The sequence below is a fragment of the Piliocolobus tephrosceles genome, chromosome 18 (assembly GCF_002776525.5).
Source record: "Piliocolobus tephrosceles isolate RC106 chromosome 18, ASM277652v3, whole genome shotgun sequence".
Classification (NCBI taxonomy): Eukaryota; Metazoa; Chordata; class Mammalia; order Primates; family Cercopithecidae; genus Piliocolobus; species Piliocolobus tephrosceles.
The window spans coordinates 27,862,415-27,880,963 of NC_045451.1; the positions used below are offsets into that span (position 1 = coordinate 27,862,415).

The 18,549-nt window shown below is 37.5% G+C and overlaps 1 protein-coding gene across 1 annotated transcript in view; it reads left to right on the plus strand.

The window, feature by feature from the left end:
- Window positions 1-18,549, plus strand: part of MBD2 (methyl-CpG binding domain protein 2) — a 75,782-nt gene that overhangs the window by 45,454 nt on the left and 11,779 nt on the right. The window lies entirely within an intron of this gene.

The window sequence follows — 18,549 nt, forward strand, 5'->3', positions numbered from 1 at the left end:
CACGTGTACTCTGCAGATACACTTCCTCCTTCCTTCTCAGAGACCCCATCCAATAGAATATGTCACTTACCTTTTATCTTCAACCTGTCTCTAAACTGGCTTCTTCCCAAAGCATTTAAATGTATTCAAATCCACCCCATCTTAAAAAAATTATCCACCTCACTGCTCCCCTTTTAGCGTTTGTTCTCTTTCTTTTCTTGTTAAAGTCAAACTTCTTGGCATTGTGTGTGTGTTTACTATCTGCTTTACCTCTTACTTGTATGTTTATATCTCTGAAATAATAGCTTTTGTTCTCACTGAAACTGTTCTTATCAGGATTGCTGATGTTCCTTGTTAAACTGAATGGACAAGTTGCTGTCTAAATTTCTTGCCCTGCTTTAACATTAAATAATATGACTACCCCTCTTTCTGAAACATTCGCTTTCATTCTTTGACTCTGCACTTGGTTTTCCTCCATACTTTTTTTTCTCAATCCCCTTCTTAGGTTCTTCTTTCTCTATCTGTCTTTTAAAATGTTGAGGTTCCCCAGGGAATTCTATGCATTCCTTTTTGTATGTAAACCCTCCCTGGGTGATTTCACTCATTCCCATGGCTTCAGTTATCATCCATATGTTAATGATTCCCAAATTTATATCTTCATCCTGAGCTTCAGTCATTTAGTGTCAATTCTTCTACTAACATTGTTCACTTGGAAGTCTCACCAGCACCTGTAATCTATCGCTTTATCTCTGTGAACTCCTTTGTCATCTGATCAAATCTGCCTTTTATTGGATGTGCTTTATCTCAGTGAAAGGACCACTGTCCACTTGGCTGCCTAAGCTGGAAACCTGAGCATCACCCTTGACTCTTCCTATCTTCCACTCCAAGCATCTGTGTAGCCAGCAAGTCCTATTGATCCTACCTCCTGAATGTTCTCTTACTCCATTCTGAGACTAGGTAACTATTATTCATTTCATCTCATCTCTCATCTCTCTGCTTTTTGTCTTTTGTTTCTTTGTTTGTTTTTGTTTTTGGAGACAGGGTCTTGCTTAGCTACCCAGGCTGGAGTGCAGTGGTGCAATCATGGCTCATTGCAGCTTCAAACTCCTGGGCTCAAGTGATGCTCCCACCTCAGCCTCCTGAGTAGCCGGGACCACAGGTGCACACCACCATGCCTGGCTAATTTTGTGTTTTTCATAGAGATGGGATTTCACTATGTTGCCCAGGGTGGTCTTGAACTCCTGGGTACAAGTACTTCTTGTCTTGTTCCCTTACTTCTCTCTTCATATTGCAGCCAAGTGTTCCTCTGGGTGATGGTCTGATAGTGTTCATAGTGTTATACTGCTGAAAACCCTTCAGTGCTTTCTGGTAGCTTTTAGGGTAAATTCAGAACTCTTTAACATGACTGCCAAGCCCTTTTGCTTACCTCTTTGGCCTCACCTTCTCTTGTTCTACACTCAAATCATATGGAACATTTTTCAGGTTTTTCCATATGCTATTCATTCACTACCCTTGACCCTTGCATACCTTGATCAGATTTCATGCTGTTTCCTTTCCATCCTTGAGCTGGCTGTTTCTTACTCATCTCTCAAGTGACATCAAGAACATAGAAGGCACTTCTTCTGTTCAGAAAACCCCTGATTTACCAAGTTTGGATTTAGAGACCTTCCTTAGTGTTTCTTCTTTCTTCTTTTCGGATCACAAGTGTATTAGGTTATTCATTGCTTCATCCACAATTTCTCTGTTATATAAGTGCCTAATATGTAAATTTGTTGAATTAGTGACTTAAATTATTCATTCATTTAAAAATTATTTATTGAGGCTTCAACTTGTACTTTTCTAAGCAGTGGGATACTGCAGTGAACAAGATAAAGTCCCCGCTGTTGTGGAATTTTCCATCTAGTGTGAGGATAGGAAGTGAGTCAGACAAATACATGTATAGATAATGTATCATGTTGTGTTAAGTGCAATGAAAAAAAACACCAGAAGAGTGAGAGAGCATGTGGTCTTCAAAAGCAGAGAAGTATGGCGGGAACATTCTAGACAGAAGTCTGTCAATTGTATGTAGTATGAGGACTGACAGGGTTAGGAGATCATTGAAGAAACTCTTACAGGAAGTTAGGGCATAAGTGGTAAGGGTCTGTTTTATGCTGGTCATAAAATAATTGATGGCTGAACATGGTGGCTCGCGCCTGTAATCCCAGCACTTTGGGAGGCCGAGGCAGGTGGATCACATGGTCAGGAGTTCAAGACCAGCCTGGCCAAGATGGTGAAACCCTGTCTCTACTAAAAATACAAAAAAAAAAAAAAAAAAAAAAATTAGCTGCACATGGTGGCAGGTGCCTGTAATCTCAGCTACTTGGAAGGCTGAGGCAGAGAATTGTTTGAACCTGGGAGGCAGTGGTGCAGTGCACCACTGCACATGAGCCGAGACTCTGTCTCAAAAAAATAAAAATAAAAAATTGACAAAATTTAATGACTTATCAGCTCTGCCTATATGAAGAATCTTAGAATAAAGTGTGAGAATGATGTCATTGACAGAAATATGGACATAATAAAGGATAGCTCAATATTTTTTAAAAATAATAAAATATGAATTTGAGTAGTAGAAAATTTATACTCTTTTTTTTTTTTTTTTTTTCTGAGTTGGAGTCTCACTCTGTCGCCCAGGTTGGAGTGCAACAGCGCGATCTCTGACTCAATACAACCTCTGCCTCCTGGGTTCAAGCAATTCTCCTGCCTCAGCCTCCTGAGTAGCTGGGATTACAGGCGCCCACCACCACGCCCGGCTATTTTTGTGTTTTTAGTAGAGACAGGGTTTCACCGTATTGGCCAGGCTGGTCTCAAACTCCTGACCTCGTGATCCGCCCGCCTCAGCCTCCCAAAGTGCTGGGATTACAGGCTTGAGCCACCGCGCCCGGCCTGAAAATTTATAGTCTTAAAGTAATTGTTGCATGATGAGCTAGTAAAAGATGGTGGGCTGGAGTCCAAGAGAGTCTGGAGATATGGTCAGTCTTTATGGAGGGAAGAATTGCAATGGAAACATTATATGTGAATTTTTAAAAATTAAGGAATGAGGCTAGATGCAGTATGCAGTGGCTCAACATGTGTAATCCCAGCACTTTGGGAGGCTGAGGCAGGCAGATTTCTTGAGGCCAGGAGTTTGAAACCAGCCTGGCCAACATGGTGAAAACCCATCTCTACTAAAAATGCCAAAATTAGCCGGGCATAGTGGTGCACGCCTGTAGTCGCAGCTTGGGAGGCTGAGGCATGAGAATTGCTTGAACCCAGGAGGCAGTGGTTGCAGTGAGCTGAGATCAGGGCACTGCACTCCAGAGTGAGACCCTGTCTCAAAAAAAAAAAAAAAAAAAAAAAAAGAAAAAGAAAAAATTAAGGAATGCATAATAGGCTGTTGGTTCATAGTTACCAATAATTATCATGTATTTTTCTAGTTCATTTTAAAAACATGAAAACTGTCATGTGGAAGGATCTGTGAAATTTTTTTATTTCTCTAAGTAACATAGGAATACAGATGAAAAAAATCGAATAGTGTTTTTAAAAACTACTTCTCAAAACAGTAGTTTACTACTCCAGTTAAGTCTTCTAGTCTGTGCCAGAAAGTTTTATTCTTAATTCTTATCATATCTCTTTATAATTCTCTTCATATTTCTAATTAATATACTTATTAGGCTGCGTCTTTGTTAATTTTAACCATTATTTCTTTGCTTTCCTCAAGGATAGGTGACTACATAGTTCTCTTTCTCTGCCGTCATGCTCTCAACCTAGATGTATTACAATTTTAGGTAAATAGGTTAAATAATCAGAGTTTGCATTATTATGAATGAAAATTCTTCTGGGTAGGGTAAGTAATGCCCTGCCACTCCTTTCTGTCATAATTCTTTGTTGGTTTTAATCTTAATAACTCTGTTAGGTTTTCTAATATAATTACAGTTAACCTTTTCTGATTTTAAAATTTCTGCCACATGCCCATCAATAGTATTTTCTTTATGCTGCTAGGATGTAAGTCTGTGGATCAACTGGGGAGAATTAATATTTTTATAATATTAAGTATTACAGTCCACAAATCTTATGTATTCATCCATTAAGGTTTTATAGTTTTCAGTCTAGTGATCTTATATATCTTTAATTGATTCTTAGATATTTGATGTTACTGTAAATGGTGTCATTTATAAAATTTTTGTTTTCTAATTATCTTTGGCTAGTATTAGAAATAAACTGATTTTATGTATTCACTCTGAATTCAGTTATATTTTTAAATTATTAAGTCATCTATGATTCTTTTGGACTTTACATGTGAATAAACATGTCATCTGTCAATGAGAGTTTCTCTTTCTTTCTTTCTTTCTTTCTTTCTTTCTTTCTTTCTTTCTTTCTCTCTCTCTCTCTTTGTTTCTTTCTTTCTTAACAATCTTTAAACCTTTGATTTTTTGTCCTTGTTTTATTTTACTAGTTAGAACTTCCAATACAATCTTGAATAGAGTTGATAACAGATATTCCAGTCTCATTAGTGATACAAGGGATCATTTTTAATGTTTCTCCATTAAGTGTGATACTTGCTTTTTTGTAAATATTATTTGTCAGATTAAGGAAATTTGCCTCTATTTCTATTTTACTAAGAATATTTCTTATGAATGGATATTAAATTCTATCAAATTATTTTCCTTTATCTAGTTAAGTGATCAAGTAATTTTTATTATTTATTCTGTTAATAAAATGTATCATATTGATTGGTTTATGTGATGCATTTCACTGTTTGATGTTTTTGAATGTTAAACAGATCTAAAATTCCTGGAGTAAGCCCCATGTGGTTGTAATGTATTATCATTTTTATCAGTGTTTAGCGTTGCTGTTATTAGGCTTAGGATGTTTTGCATTTATATTCATGTTTGAAATTGACTTGCACTTTTCTTGTAATTCTCTTCTCAAGTTTTAGTATCAAGATTTTTCAGAGACTGTGTTATCCATTTATGTATCTCCAGTGCTCTTTATCATATCTGGCCCATTGTTGGTACTCAAGGAGTGTTTGCGGAATTAATGAATGGTTGAGTAAGCTGCTTCCTATAATCAAGACTTTTAGTTAGAATGGTGGTAAATAGATTTAGACGTAGAGGTTTTCTACTTTGTATCAACGGGGCTGTCCTAACTGGTGGATTTATTTATTTTTTAATGCAATTTTTTTCTTTTTATTTAAAATGTCTTTGGAAGCACAGATGATATTATAAACATAGTAATGTAAATAAAGTAAGAAGAAATAAATTACTGATTACTCCACAAAAAAAAAAAAAAAGATTTTTCTGGCTTTGTAAAATGAGCTGGGAAGTGATCCCTCTTCTTATATTCTCTGGAAGAGTTTGCATAAAATTGGCATTTTTTAAAAACAACATTTCTTTTTGGAATAATTAATTGGGAGGTCATCTCAGCCCAATTTTTTTATGGAAAAGTTTTAAATTATATATACAATTTTTTTCTTTGTTTTTGAGACAGAGTCTCACTCTGTCACTTAGGCTGTTGTGTAATGGTGCGATCACAGCTCACTGCAGCCTTGCCCTCCTGGGCTCAAGTGAGCTTCACACCTCAGCCTCTGGAGTAGCTGGGACTACAGGTACACACCACCACACCTGGCTAGTTTTTAAAAATTTTGTTGCTTTTTGTAGGGATGGGGTCTCACTATGTTGCTCAGGCTTCAATTTTTAAAATAGATACATGGAAGAATATTCATTTTTTCTTTCTAGTTTTTATCATGTGACTTTCTAGGAATTTGTGCATTTTATAATTTTCAAATTTAGTGGCATAAGGTTGTTTATATATTTCTAGTAATATTTTTAATGTTTGCAGTATCTATTGTGATATTCTCTCTGATCTTGGTAGTATCCAAATGAAAAGTAGAATGAGGTATTGGGGAGACCTTTCCTAACAGGTTTTGAACTCAGTCTATACACGAGCTTTTCCTCATTGAAATTCAAATCCAATTAGATCAAATTTCTTTTTATAAGAAAACATTTATTTATAGAAGTTATTTCTTTATAATGGATTATGCCTCATGTTATTTGTCACGGTTGCCTAGAAGTAATATTATAGTACTGTTGGGATCTTTGTTTTTTTATGCCTGTATTTGTTTGCTATTTCTTTGCACTTTCTTTTTATTTCCAGCTTTCTGAGTGTTTTTATTTTTACATCTGTCTCTTGCATAAAACATATAGTTGAGTTTTTTAATTTGTTTAAAAATATGATCTGAAGGTCTTTTTCTTAATTGGTAAGTTTACCATTACATTTATTGCTATTACAGATATGTTTGGTCTTAATTCTGTCACTGTGTTTATATAATGTTTTTAATATTTTGTCATTATTTTTTGGTATTTCTATTTTTGTTCTGTGGTCTGGGTTTTTCATTTAAATATATACTTCTGGTAATTTTGAGGATTTATAACCTGATTTTAATTCTAGTGGTTGACTAATCTCATATTCTAAATAGTACATATGGTGCTTCTATTTCTCAATGTATTGGTATTAAAAAGGAAGAACGACTGGGCATGCTGGCTTATGCCTGTAATCCAGGCACTTTGGGAGGCTGAGACGGGAGGATTGCTTGAGGCCATGAGTTTGAGAGCAGCCTGACAAGAAAGTGAGACTCCATCTCTACAGGAAATTTTTAAAGAAACTAGCTGGCGCAGTGGTGTGGGTCTGTAGTCCCAGTTACTTGGGTGGCTGAGGCAGGAGGATTTCTTGAGCCCAGGAGTTTCAGGTTGCAGCGAGCTATGATCATGCCCACAAAAAAAAAAAAAAAAAAAAAAGAAGAAGAAGAAAAGAAAAATTGTGCCTGTTAGTGTCCTACAGAAAGAATAGGAATTAATTTGGCCGGGTGTGGTGGCTCATGCCTGTAATCCCAGCACTTTGGGAGGCCGAGGCGGGTGGATCATGAGGTCAGGAGATCGAGACCATCCTGGCTAACACGGTGAAACCCCGTCTCTACTAAAAATACAAAAAATTAGCTGAGCGTGGTGGCGGGCGTCTGTAGTTCCAGCTACTTGGGAGGCTGAGGCAGGAGACTGGCGTGAATCCGGGAGGCGGAGCTTGCAGTGAGCTGAGATCGCAGCACTGCACTCCAGCCTGGGCAACAGAGCAAGACTCCGTCTGGAAAAAAAAAAAAAAAAAAAGGAATTAATTTACACTACTGAAATTAGTTTCAAGAAAACTTTTCTTAAGGGAATATCTTCTCATAAACAACTAATGATAGATCCTTATCTATTAGAGATCAACGTTCCTGCCATTGAGTGGGTTTTGAAATCAGCAATTTATTCATTCCACAGCATATATTGCTGATTAACAGATGCTATATTAACAAAAAAGTCGAACATGTTCCCATCCTCATAAAACTTTGAATTTGATAAGGAAAACCAACACTGAACAAATAATTGCAGGCATACTGATGTATGACAAATATGTGAAAAGTAGCGAAGGAGCACATCTAAGTTCCTGTATGAACTTACGTATCAGTAAGAAAATGATTATAGCTTTTTCTGTGGGAGGAGCACATGAAAAATCTAGGCACCTCGAATGATGCTCTTATTCCATGGTTGGTCATCTTAGGATAATGGTAGCTTTTCAGGCACTTGATAAGTATCGTATACCCACAGTGTGTAAGTTAGAGAGTATTCATGGCAAAATTTAGACAAACAACTACAGCATCTCTATCTTCATCAACCCTAAAATCTGCCCTTTGCTTTATTCATCTAACCTGTTTAGCCCAAATTATCTTTTGCCTTAAAAAGAGATCACATTGTAGTTTGCACAGCACATGAAAGAAGCTTTTCCTTGATTTATGCAATAATTTTCTTGTTATTATCTAGCTCTTTCTTCTTGGGCTACTCTGACAAAATAAGAGGGTAGCTCATACTTGATCTTTGATGTTTGCAGACCATGGTATTTAAGTTAAGTTGTTATTGCTGACCATTAACTAGACAATTCAGATACTATATGGGGTTGATCTGAAATAAAGCAGTTTATAAACTGGATGGTGAATTTCTTCTGAGCAGGAAACACCATTCATCCACATAGCCCTAACTCAGTGTCTTGTATATTTAGCTTTTTGAGAGTGACAAGAAAGTACACACTTTCTGGATTTTGCTTTAATCGACAATTATGTGACAAGAGTCTCTATTATTTGATTAGCTTTAGTAACTGCCTTATGAAAGTGAGTAAGATATTCATTAAATTGATGGAATCCTAACATTAGAAAAAAATTCTGAGCAATTTGATAAAAGATTTTTTTTCTCAAAAAACTTTCTCATATTTTATTAGTGTTTTGATAACCTGAGATAGATCTGACAGTTATTAGGATTTCTAGTTTACTAGTGAAAATATATGCAAGGAGATTAAGTGCCTTGCCCAAGCACATCTATTTAGTGTTTGTGCCAGGATTAAAGCATTTAGCTGCCAAACCAGCACTTTCTATCACCCTGTCCTCCCTCTACTTAGCCAAAAATTCATCCTGCAAACATCTGAGTGCGAATTTTGTGTCTAGCATCATGCTCTTGATAGCTGTAGATTGCAGATAAAACTTTAAAAATGGGGAGATTTTTAAGGTAACGTTTGGTTCTTCTGTTTTATAAAGCATTAACACTGTTGTCCTCATATACTTTAACAATTTTATCACATATCTTATGCATTTAAATTTTTTTCATTAGAAAAAAGAAAAATGCTTATAGTCTAAATCTTTGACAATTAATGTTAGACATTTTAATGTGTTGTTTAATAGTAGTAAAGAATACAGAAACATACAGAGAACTGTCATGAAAGGTCCTCAGTCCCCTGGCAGCAGGCGAATGTATCAGTGAAGTAGGACAGGGGAGGCTTGAGCTAGGAATTGGATTTGGTAATTAGGTTACTGTGACCTTGGGCAAGGTCAGTGTTCATATAAATAAAAGGGGCAGAGCCTGGGTTAGAAGAAAAAGAATGAATAGAATATGGGGAAATAAGACACAAGGTCTCTCTGCTAGTGGAAGGGGAAGATCAAGATGGCTTGAGGGGGAAGCAGTGTGAATAAGGACATGTTTTAAGTTGTCAGTGTTCAAGTGGATTTGTCACTTAAAAGAAGATGTCCCAGGAGAGGAAGGGAAAAATGGAAAATGTGAGAAGTTGGGCAAATTGATAGGGCAAGAAGAGGAGGAGGTAGAAGATGTGATCAAGAGCGCAGGTGGCGGGATAATCTTAGAAGGGCAGCACATTCTTATTTCTCTAAAATAGGAGGAGATCTGAGGTGGAAAGGATGATGTTCATAGAGGCTCTAGACCTTCAGGGTTAGTGCCTGACTTTTCTAGTTGTTCTGAAGTTGCTCTACAGGCTTCTTGGCTTGGAGGTTAATATTCAGCTTATGGTGTCTAAAATAAACAACAAAAAACAGGAGTTTGGATATGTAGGAGTTTTAGATGAACTTCCCTTAGTTTCATTATTGAAATTCAGCAGATTTCTCTGGTCAGTTTATTTTTTGTTCTAACGGAGATTATAATTTCAAAAGGGAAGATGCTTTTTAAGATAATGCATGAGGGCTAAAATAGTTTTAGGTTTTCGTGTGGCTCAGTTTGGTGAATTTTCTCCAGTTTTCATGTAAGAATTAGCCAGGCCTACTGATAGCTACATGCTAATTTATGGAAATTAACATGTTCCAAATAAACCTGTCTGTTCTATTTTGCTACTGTACCTACATTTGAACACTTAAAGTCATTCTAAATGGAGCTGTGCCTTTCTCAGTAGTCAGTGACAGATACGCACATGTGTGGGAACCCCCATCCTGTGGTAAATAAGAGAACCCCATCTAAAATCTGACATCTCTTTATACAGATACTTTCTAGTTTACAAGTTGTGATATAAAATTTCATGTTTCATTTATTTGGAACTCTACATCTTCCAACAGAAATGATATTATAAATGACTCTAGTGTTCCAGACCCACCCATAAAAGACCATTTAATCTAAAGTATATCTGAATTATTAAAAATAATTACAACCACATTTCTAGCAGCAAATACATTGACTATCAACTTTCTGAGGTATGAAATGTTTCTCCCACTTGTGCTTTATCTTACTCTCCAGAATGACTGGGTTCTCCACCACTCCTAGTTGTCTGGCAGTGAAAAAAAAGAGGCACCCACCTCCAAGCCATTTAGATAGGTTCTTCTAAGGCTCATGAATGAGGGGAGCTGGGAGAAACACTACTGAGAACTGAGAGAGGAGCTTGCAGTGATGGTGCATGCTGGCGGGGGCCCTTCTTTCTGTTTCTGCTGTGAGATCTGGGCGCCTGCCTTTATAAACCTCCTATTTCCCTATCCTTTTTCTCTTTCTCTGGACCAGTGGTTCTCAACTACACATGATTTTGTTTCCCCCATTTCCTCTTACTGCCCCCCTGCCCACCTACCTGGGTACATTTGGTAATGTCGAGAGATATTTTTTGGTTGTCACAACTGGAGTAGTTCTTCTGACATCTTGTGGGTGTATAAACCAAGCAAGCTGATAGTCATTTACCCCCAAACGTCAAGAATGCCAAGGCTGAGAAATTCTGCTCCAGACAGTTAATGCTACTGGTTAGGGTTGTTTTTGCCTTTTTTGATTCATTGCAGCTTAGAAATACAGTCTGTGTTCCCTGATTCTTTCCCACCTTCTATTCTTGAAACAAGTTCACAGCTCTTTTGAGGTTTTTCTGAGGGCTTTAGTATCATCACAACATGGAACTAGATGGACCAAAAATAACAAGAAGATTACAGTTTTAGGAAATCTTAATTAAAAGCTATCCATGCTCTCCACTGGACTTTAAATAGAGCAAAATTCTGATCCTTCTCTAGGCTTCAGTCCTTTCCTCCCCGTGATGATGGTTTCCTCATTCCCTGGTCTTCCAACCTTCCTTATTAATACTGCTCCACCATGGAGAGCCTTGGCAGTGATCCTGTTTCTCCCGATGAGAAACTACAGGGATGAAAAATCCTTGCGTTATTTTAATGAGTAGTTAAGGAAAGGTTCCTTTGTATTGCATAGATCTGGCCAGAACTGTTTTCTGTTGTTCTCCTTCTTTTAAGAAAGTTTCACGAAGAGATTACATCCCAGCCTTTCCTTAAGTACTGCACAGCACAGGGACCTCCTTTCTCTACTCTTCTCTCCTTCTGTCTACTGCTGCTCCATACTTGCCACCAGTGCCAGCTTCATGGACATGTGACCTGTGCAGTTACACAGGACCTTGTGCTTAAAAGAGCCCCTCACTTAGAAGGAAGGGCCTATGCCTGATTTAATGCTCTGATGCTATACCCTTGAAATTCTTAATTTTTTTTAAACAAGAGGCTGCACATTTTTAATTTGTTCTGGGCCCAGTAAATTATATAGCCAGTACTGCTTACCAAAGTACTCCCAACCAACCTTAGGTCCAGGTGAGAGGCAGTCTGGCTTGGAGGAGAGAAGGAAGAGGAGAATTTAAAAATATTTGTAGTAGCAAGAAATCCCCAACTGGAAGCGAAGGAAGGGAAGGGAAGATTCATATTCATTTGCTCAGTCTCTTCATTTGCTAATACTTACCTTTCAGAATTGATTATTTTTGCTTTGTTTATACTTACTAATTTTAATAAAATGACCAACTACTTATTAAGTGCTATTGTATGATCAGCAATGTGCTACAAGCCACAGGGGAAACAAAATAGTAAAATGATAGTTGCTGTGTACTGGGCATATTCAAGTGTTTATAACACTTCCTCATTTTGTTCCCATAACCCGTTGAGATTGCTTATATTGTCCCATTCCATAGAGTATGAAACTGATATTTAGAGAGGTCAGTTGTCCAATTTATAAAGCTCGTGAAAAAGCAAGTTTGAACATTGGTTGTTCAGATTCTAAAACCCAATCCCATTCACTCTGCTAATAAGTTAGATATTCCTGTCCTCAAGGTTGACTGTCAAGTTGAGGTCGTGAGTATACATGGAAAATCAGTTTCGTTTTGTCTAGTGAATTACTTTTTTTAACACAACAGGGACACATCAGTACTTTTCAAATTGGATATAATGATTTATGAAAATAGTGCTAGGGTATATGATGTAGATGCTTTTCAGTGTGGTCAGGAGAAGTAACTATTATAATGAATCCGAAACAGTATTCTTACAGAAAAAATTCAAAAGCCTTCAGTTATATATGCAAATCGCTCCATCTCTTTTTCCATTTTTTGAAATACTTGCGCCCATATCATTGTTAGTGTTGCTTAGCTGAAAGTGCCTTCTTGGAGTAGGGTCTCTTTAATTTCTTTTTTTTTTTTTCAGACGGAGTCTTGCTCTGTCGCCCAGGCTGGAGTGCAGTGGCATGATCTCGGCTCACTGCAAGCTCCTCCTCCTGGGTTCACGCCATTCTCCTGCCTCAGCCTCCCGAGTAGCTGGGACTACAGGCGCCTGCCATCATGCCCGGCTAATTTTTTGTATTTTTAATAGAGACAGGGTTTCACCGTGTTAGCCAGGATAGTCTCGATCTCCTGACCTCGTGATCCACCCGCCTCGGCCTCCCAAAGTACTGGGATTACAGGCGTGAGCCACTGTGCCGGGCTAGGGTCTCTTTAATTTCTATTCACCAAATAAAAATTTTATGTTCTATGTGATTGATATTTGCAATTGTGGTCTAAGAAAGCTAATTTGCAGAGAATATATGTTACACCAGTTCTTTATTTTTTACCATGTGAGCTACTTCTCATGACAATTTGATATCCCCATAAAACTCTATGCTGGTCTTAGCCTCAATATATTATCAGCCTGTCTTCTTATTTCTGCATAAGGAAGAGGCAGGCATCAGGCGTAGATCACCTACAATTGACAAGTATCTATTACTTAGGAGTTAAATGGATTAAGAGTAATTTGATAGTTCTCTTAAAATTTACTATCTATTATTATTAGCCTTTGATGGCAGTAGAAGTGTCTGAGGCTTGTACTATATAACCTAACAGGAGCCAAACATGTAAATGCTCTTTCAGAGCTTTTGTTAAGAGAAGGACTGTTTAATCACACTGACCTGAGTTTTAATTCCAGCTGCACCACTGATTAATTGTGTAAGTTATTTAAGTTCCCCACGCTTCCATTTCTTTATCTGTAAATGGGAGTAATATCTTCTCCAAAATGCTGCAGGAAAGTTTAACTGAATTCCTGTACATAAAGCACTTAGCACAGTGCCAGGCCTATGGAAAGATGTTAATGGCTAAGTGATAGTTTTCCTCCTTTTCCTCCCTCTATTTCATCAAGACAGTGTGACTGGGTGTAGTTTCACTGGGTAAAACAGAACATTGGGTAAGCCCTTTCTTGATTTATACCTAAACAATTAGCTCTACTTTTAAATAAACTTCAACGTATCTCCTCCTGCAATGAAATAATTGGAAGGCAAATGTCTTCCTCTTGTTGTCTGCAAGGAAGAGGATAGAAAGAGGAAAGATTTAAAAATCTTTCAGCATAATTAAGAATAAAAGTTGGAGATCTTGGTGGTCACTACACCCCCACTACATGCACACTACCATTTTTTTTTTTGAGACGGAGTTTTGCTCTGTCACCCAGGCTGGAGTGCGATGGTGCGATTTCGGCTCACTGCAACCTCCACCTCCCGGGTTCAGGCAGTTCTCCTGCCTCAGCCTTGTGAGTAGCTGGGGTTGCAAGCATGTGCCACCATGCCCAGCTAATTTTGTATTTTCAGTAGAAACAGGATTTCACCATGTTGGACAAGCTGGTCTGGAACTCCTGACCTCAGATGATCCGCCCACCTTGGCCTCCCCAAGTGCTGGGATTAGAGGCATGAGCCACCGCACCCAGCTACTACCATTCTTTCAACACAAACCAAGCCAGTCTTTCTCATACCTCAAACCTGCATCAGAATCACCTAAGGTATTTGCAAAAAATAAAAAATAAAACTAGCTCTCTAATCCCAGACCTACTGAATAGAATCTCTGGGGCTGAGGCCTTGGAATATATTTTTAAAATAAGCCACCTTGGTTATTGTTCTTTATAAGATCTTTGGAAACACTGACCTGCACTGTCTTACCTCCTTGCCCATACGATTCTTGGGTTGGAATAGTCTTTTCTCTTCTACATGCCTATAGAATTCTTACACAATTTTCAAGGGTTACCTCTTCCTAGAAGCCTTTCCAGATCTTCCCAAATTGAAGTTAGAGACGTATCTTCATTATTGCGGTCAGCCTTGTAGAGTTTTGCATGTTTTCTACCAAACAGCTCCTGGAGGGCAGTGGTTGCTGATTATCCTACCAAACATCCCCAGTGCCAGAAAAACACGTTACATATCATGGGCATTCAAAGAGTATTTGTTGAATGTTGTTGATCCTCAAATTCCTTTTTCCTAGTAAGCCATCTCTTTTGTTCTTCAGTAAAGAGTAGAAATCTCTTCAGAGTAATATTAATAAACTCGGAGTGATGAAGGTAAATAATAATCAGCATTATCAGCCTCAGTTCCCAGAGCATCAGAATAGGGATCAGTGTCTGTGAATGGTGGCGAGTTGTTTGTGATCCCTGTTTCTTTCTCATCCTCTTTGTATATTCTTCATAAGGCAAATTTAACAAATCCCTCAAAGTCCAAGTTGAATACATAACAATTACGAAAAGGAAATGCTATCGTGGGTTCATTTTACTTTCAGTAAACAGATTTGATCATTGACCTCACTAAAGAAGTAGTTTTTGTAATACACCTTCATGTTTGTTCTTTGGGCCACTAAGTGGAGTAAAGTCCATGTAGCTGTGCTTCCGTTGATGTCCTTCCTAAGAGAACTGTGCAGAGAAAATGTAAGGATGAACTACAGTGACTACTAAGATGGTTTCTCCAAAGATGCTCTGCACTGTCACTTAAATTTTAGGCACTTTTGTGGTTTTGAGTGACTTTTAATTCCATCCTATGTTTCTCTCTCCATCAGCTGGTTTCCTGGATAGGGCATTGCCCAGACCGTTGGTGTTATAAGGTGATAGGCATGTGGAGCTAGCCAATGTTCTAATATACTGGAAAGTGACAAAGAGAACAAGGTATTAGATGCACTCAGAGCATCTGGTTATTGAGGATTAGAGGGAGATGTAATAACTGAGGGTGATAGCACATTTTGGGAGTTTCTCCAAATGTTAAATCACTGTTCCTTATACATATTCTATATATTGATCATTTGGCTTCACACCAGGCAGCAAGATTAAGCTGAGAAAACCACTGAATTTGGCAGGGGAAATCAGATTTTCAGTGAGTAGGTTAGGATTTATGACAGCAGTAGTGCTTATGGAGTGTAATGCGAGAGACTAGGTAGCCATCATAGAGGGAGAGTCCTTACATATGTTTTGAGTATTTTGAGTATTAGTCATCTTTTGAATATTAAAGTCTTTGGACTTCTAATGTTTGAGAAAGCGAGGAGACTTCCAAGTGAACAGAATCTCCAAGGAAAAACCTACTCACCTAAGTGAGTAGATCAGGAAATTTTAAACTTAGGCAAAGGAAGACCTTTTCCTCCCCTGCTCCCTCTGAAGCACTGAGGGCTATAGTGGCCAAAGATAATGAGAAAAGATCTTGGAATTTGGTGAGAGGAGCTGACTGTTAGAGTAGGTTTAGTGCAAGTTGGCTAGAAAGGGGGAGGGCTAATAAAGTTGCAGTAGGCTTGGGAAAGGGCAATAGCGCACATTGGGCCATTCCTTGAGGAACAGGCTTAGAAAGAAAAGAAAATGGTCATTATATAAGCTGGATAAAGTCTCCACGGATTAACAACCAGAAAGTACAGTCCTAGCACCCCAAAGAAGTTGCTTGTGCTGAGCCTTTGCTGTCAGACTCCCCTCCGTGCTAATCTCTGGCAACCTTCCCTATAGGTTTTCCTTTTCAGGGTATCATAGGAGTGAAATCACACAGAGTGGGAAAGACTGGCTTCTTTCACTTAGCATAATGCCTACTGTATGTACATTTAAAATGCATTTTAAAATGCAAATAATCCTTGCACGCATCCCCTGCCCAAACAAATAAAACAGGGATCTGAGAAGATGGATGTACAGAAAAGTTGAGTTAGGAACATACTGAGATGTAAACAGACATTTACCTCCTGAGGACCGTTTCAGTTTTCAGTGAAATTAGGTAAGCTTGTTAGCTTTGAGTGAGTGTTGGAAAGGTTGGAGAGGAAGTGACCTTGACCATTTAAGTGTTTTCTTAAAGTAGCCTCCTCTCCTTCTCTGACCTTTTTCACTCCCCCTTTCTCCCCTGAGTTGGGGGTGGGGGAAGATACACACACACACAAATACGCATACATATATATATATATATCTCTCTCCATTTTCATGGCATAACAATTTTGTTATTTTTGCTCCTGAACTCTGGAAATGGTGCTTTTACTATCTAAAGAGCATATGCAAAATCTTAGTTTCTTATGTCCTCTCTTATAAAGAGAGCATCCACACATATCAGATTCTAACTTCAGCTGTAATTGAGGGCTATCAGATGACATGTGGTGGTTACCAGGATGTGATACAAGCTAGAGCCATATACTTGTATTTCAGTCCAGGATTTATTTTTACTAAATTTTTCTTTTTAAATTTTTATATTGTTTTCCTTGTTACTGATAGAAGTTTAAAAGTTAAGAATTTAAAAAGATAGAATAAAACAAATTATTTTTTAGTATCTGGAATTGGAACTTTTAGATGTAAAATATAAACAATGTATCTGTTCATAATTCCCATGCTTTTATTTGGTAGTGTTGATTTATTTTTACAAATCAGTGACTATGAGATTAGTAAGTGCTTTTATTAAATTGTGTATATATATACACACACACACATAATATTTAATTCTAAAAGCACTTACTAATCTTATCCTCACTAATTCTCCTGGATACTTTTTCATTAGAAATGTAACTGGGTTTTGTTTTCCTTTTTTTTTTTTTTTTTTCTATAGCTGTGATATTCAAAACACAGATGATATTATTCCACCAAAGAGCAAATAGAAAGCAGGCAGGTTTTCTTGGGACCTTTATTGTGTTCATCAATTATTACCTTCACCTTGCTACTTTTCATTCATGATGATTAATATATTTATATCCTTGAATTGTTGACTTGTTTATATTGACAACATATTCTGCTGATAATGTGATTAGCAGAGAGATGTAAGATGTTACTATATACCAAAGGCCTTCCTTGGTGCTAGTGTTGTGCTTATTACAAATTCAGCATATTGCTCTTCTAACATAAATAGAATTACACTACTGTATCTTCTCATTTATCTGGAGGACAATTATCTGATGCTTCACATATATCCAAAAGTCAGAATGTAAGCCCCAAAAGCCCTCAGAGTGGCCACAGTTTGCTGAAAGCAAATGTGATAAATCTTGTGCCCAGTTTATAATGGATACTTTATACATATTGCCTTATTTAACTCCCACAGTAATCTTTTGTGATAGCTATTGTTGCCACATTTATAGAAGAGGAAATAAATTGAAGATTCTGAAGAGGTTATAAACCTTGTCCAAAGTTGTCTATCTAGAGAGTATTGCAGCTGAGATTTCAGCATGGGTTTAGACCTTTTCCAAGGTCGTCTATCTAGAGACAGTGTTGCTGCTGAGATTTCAGTATGGGTTTGTGTGTCCCCCAGATCCTCACTCTAAGTCCAGTTGCTCCCATTTTCAGTCATTCTCATAAATATTTTTTCAGTACCAACTATGTGACAGGCCCTGGTATCCAGGATTAAAGACAATCATACAGAGTCCTATAGAAATCCTTTATCTGTTTTTTTTGGCTGCAGTAAATATGAAACAGACTAGAAAAGAAAGGAGGCATGAGGACAGTGACATTGTCTCTGTTACTGACTGTCACATCTGCAGGGTGAGCACAGTACCTAGCAGGAGCTCAATAAATATATGTTGAATGGGTGAGTGATATTAGTGAAAAGTAATAACTAGGAGAGAGAATCAAACATGAAAAGGATATAAAATAAAAACCATGATTGTCTTGGACCATTTAGTGTTTGAATAAGCAAAAAGCTCCATAGCCCCTAGGGCATGAAGAGCCTCTCAGTGTACTCACTGATGCTCATAATGATGACCTGGGGCCACTAGGTGACCATGGTGATCCAGGCCCTGTGCAGCAGGAAGTCACTCATGAATATGACATCCAGTTTAAAAATAAAGGAGGCATCTAAAACATTTTAGAAAATGTTTCATTAAAAATGGTCTTTTCTCCCTTAAAGTGTGCTAAAGAGCTAAACTTCATTGTCTTGGAGAAATCCTATATTGGAGTAGCTCTTTCTCTAATAATATTGGATAAAGGGGGATAACACATCATATAATTTGTTTTCTTTTCCCTAATAAGTCGTAGCATTAAAATGTCATGCCAGATGAATCTTTAAAAAATTCAAATTCTTTTCTTCGGAAGATACACTATAAGAAACTATACATAGTATACAGCATATAACCATCTATAGTACTGTAACAAGTGAATAGGTCACATAAAACAACCTTTTTTGAGCAATGTCATCTGAGAGGATTATGATGTGTTCAAATAATTCACGTTTGGAATATCATTTAGCTTTTTATAAG